This window comes from Lissotriton helveticus, chromosome 9 (genome assembly GCF_964261635.1).
Source record: "Lissotriton helveticus chromosome 9, aLisHel1.1, whole genome shotgun sequence".
In the NCBI taxonomy this organism is placed as follows: domain Eukaryota; kingdom Metazoa; phylum Chordata; class Amphibia; order Caudata; family Salamandridae; genus Lissotriton; species Lissotriton helveticus.
The window spans coordinates 636140941-636144766 of NC_136070.1; the positions used below are offsets into that span (position 1 = coordinate 636140941).

Here is a 3826-nt window from a genome sequence, read left to right on the forward strand (position 1 = left end):
AAAAGATTATTTATGCAATTATATACTTCTACAATACTTAGAAATTATTATAAAACATTTTGTAATAATTAATAAAAATAATAACTAATATATTTATTATTATTATTATTAATTTCTAAACATAATCATTTATCTCTTCTTTTCTGAAAAACATACATTCTGAGAAATAAAAATACATTATTTCAGGGCATTGTTTATATATTAAATGGTTATAATTTTTTAATTAATAACAATAAATAAGTTATATTATTTATTATTATCAATTATTACCATAAACAATTATAATGTTTAGTTATAAACAAACACAAAGTTATTCAAATAAATGTACATAATAAGAAATGATTTACATATATTATTTCAAGTGTTACATAATTTATTAATATTATTAATATATAATAATTACTATATATTAATTAATATTAAATATATTTATATTTTTTAAACAGTTTAAATTATAATGAGTCTAGTGTATTAATTTGTAAAAATAACAATGTGTATGTATTATATTTTTTTACTATAACATTGTATTTTCCATGATACCTTTTCAAAAATGGTTTAAGGGGACTACTTTTTTACCGCGTAAGGTTATTGCGCTTCATTCAGGACTGGAGAAGCTCGCGGTTGGGAGTTGCTTCGCGTGGAGAGAGGTAAGGTTAATTTTACATACAATTTATAACTGAGTGGTAATGTTTGAGGGTATATTCGAACTGTGTATTGTTTTTGTGTGTATGTATGAATTGTTTATGTAGCGTTTAGGTGAAATGTCGTCGTTATAGATGCGTCGTGTATGTTTTAGTTCTAGTGTTATTTTAAGTGTTAGGAAATGTCTTCTTACATGGTTAATGTTAATTGTGAGTGTATTTACAAATCTTATGGGCTATTTGTGGGTGGGTTTCGTTATGTATGTTTTTTTACAGGTTCCGGTTCCTCGCATGAAAACTACATGGAAGGAAGCATGTTTTTTTCCGGAGAAACTAATGTATGACTTATTATGGTTATATTTTGACATGTATCTCCTATTTTTCGTGTTTGCCAGGAGCGGATTTTAAATTTTTTAAACATTTTTCGGGTTTTTGGAGGGTTTCGTATTGGATTGATACATTGATATGCGTGACCGTTTTTTAAAAGTTGTGTGTATATCACTTTAAATACTAAAGTGTCCACACTACTGTTTTCGGGATTTCCAGGAGCGTTTATTTCATTTTTACATAATTTTCGGTTTTTTGAGGGTTTCCCATATTGGAATTGTCCTACATTGCAATGGATTGTATGGATTGTATTTTGCTTTATTACGTCTTTTTCATCTACAAAATTTGTAAATATTTAAAGTACTTTTTTTATTGGGTGGGAAATGTCGATCTTTATGTAATGTGTATGTGTGATGTAATTATACATATTGCATATTTGTTCTGAAATAATGTCCCAAATTTTGATAAGTTTCTTAAACAAATATGTATTATTTATAATTGTTTAGAAATGTTTATGATTTTTATATTTACCATTATTGTAAGAAGACATTAGTATATTTTGGAGACATTTTTATAGTAGGCTTTTAGCTATTATTGACAGGTATTCTAATCCTCTAGTTGTAGGATATAGTGTGACTTGACTTTGCAGTAGTCGGAACATTTGTTTAGTTTGTTTTGTTAGTTTTGGACCAATTTGGGTCACAGATTGTTCCATTCTTAGTTCTTGATAGCTTTGTTCTTTTTTCAAAGCTTCTAGTAGGTTATGGAATGTGGGTTTGGCTCTGCTTGTGGTAGCTTGGAAAGCATTATGCGACCCTTCTACACTGTTGTTTGTTTTAGCCTCTTGGTTTAAAGTACTAAGATAGACATTCCACCAAGGGATTTGGAATTTGGGTTGGCGTCGATGTCCAGATCTGTGCAACCTTCCCACCCAAGTATCTTCGAAATAGTCCAGTAATGGGGTTAGTTTATCTTCATTCCTCTTGTAATATGTGCTGTCAATTAATAAATTATAGTGTTCCGCTACATCGGTAACAGGAACGTAGGCCAGTGCTATCAATTTTTTAATTTGATAGGCAAAGGTGCTATCTGTTGAGTATAGAATACTTAAAGTTGATTTCTGGAGATGTCTCCATATGCTCTGATTGAAATGATAGTAGCAACCCTGGATTGCTGTGTGGGGAAATGTTTTCAAAATGCTATTAATCATAGCTAATTCGAAATCTATAATTATTTTTTGTGGAAAATAATTATTGATTTCATTTTTGAGAACATTTAATATTTCTGTATAAGTGTTTTGCTGTTTGTTAGGTAGCAAACAGTAAATGAAAGGGATGTTATAGTTATGGTATAAACCGTGGATGGAATATAGTTGATAAAAAGGTTTTGGGCATGGTTTAAATGTTCCATCCATCATCCATTGGGGACACTGTTGGATTTTTCTTAAATTACTTGCAGTTGCAAACATTATGATTCTGTTTGTACTGCTTTCATTGTCAAAAAGGATAAATTTGTCTTTATTGTGTGTGATGCACATTTCTGGTGAAATAATAATTTCCTCAAAAGTAGTAGGGTTGGGTTGGGTTGTGGTAGTGAGTCTTTTACTGTATGCAATTGTGCGTTTAAGGGAGTCAATAGAGGGTAGTTGACCTGAAGCATGGGCTGGGACTTTTAACAGTTCTTCTTTAAGGATTTGTGTTGTTGGTTTATCACTTTGTGTGCTAGCAGTTTTTATACTTTCTAAAGCATCTCTTATTTCAATTTCTGTGACATTGGGGGGATGATTGTGTTCCCTGGTAAATAACACATTACTTTCCTCAGTAGTAGCCCTTCCATAACATTTGTTTGAGTAATATTTGGTACATTTCCAGAAAACTTTTCTACCACTTTGTCTTTCCTGATTATAAACATAACCCATATAACATAACAGTAATTTATTTTTCTGTGACATAACAAATTCTGCACCTTCTGTCATTTTGTTTTACTTGTTCTAGGAAAGAGTAGAAAGAAACAAAATCAAAAAACATATATTTCACTTTGTGGTGCAAACATAATTAAGGATGTATTTATACTTACAGTTACTAAAAGTAGTAATCACAAATGCAGAACTGTATTTTGAAGGATTTTCTTGTATGTATTTCTTTATTTACTGTTGGTATGAAAATATAGAAATGCTAAGTTAATGTTTACACATAACAAACGTTTTTCCTAGGAAAAAGCAGTTTTCTATTTTGCTTAGTAGTACATTTGATGTAAACATTACATATACTTACTTGTTTAAATAGTTGAGTTGTAGTATTTGGTGGAGTACATCAAGGTAGTAAAGTTCAGATCTGTAGAGAAGATAGAATAAATAAATGTAAAATATTATAAATAATATTTGGAACCGTTGGGAAATTGGAAATATTTAAAAGTATACTAACTTCTAAATAAGTAGTTTTGTTTGCTGTAGGTAGAATAGATGTATGATGTATTCAGAATATCTGTAGAGGAAATATAAAATAAATAACATGGTGTTAAGAACATAGTTTTCGTTTTTTTCGGAAGTTTTAGACAAATTACAAGTATACTTACATTTTTTACAAGGGTAGTCTTGTCTTTTGGTATAGTTGATGTTGGATGTTTTTATTGGATCTGTAGGGAAGATGTAATATGCAAGATATGTTGTTTAGAAAATAGCATTTTTAATATTGGGTGTTTACTAACAAAAACATATATACTTACATGTTTAATTAGTGTAGTTGTATACATTTGTAGTGTTGAAATAGGAAAATCTCAGATTATCTGTGAATAAAATGTTTAAAATAAAGAATGAATCTTGTGAAATAGTGTTTAAAAACAGCAGTTGGTGTATAACA

General features: G+C 29.3%; 1 long non-coding RNA gene across 1 annotated transcript; it reads right to left on the bottom strand.

The window, feature by feature from the left end:
- Positions 1–3241: 3241 nt before the first annotated feature.
- On the bottom strand, positions 3242–3580 carry LOC144780832 (uncharacterized). Its single transcript, XR_013600781.1, has 3 exons — positions 3543–3580; positions 3392–3451; positions 3242–3301 (listed from the first exon to the last, which is right to left on the bottom strand). It is a non-coding gene; the product is annotated as an uncharacterized LOC144780832 (long non-coding RNA).
- Positions 3581–3826: the final 246 nt, after the last annotated feature.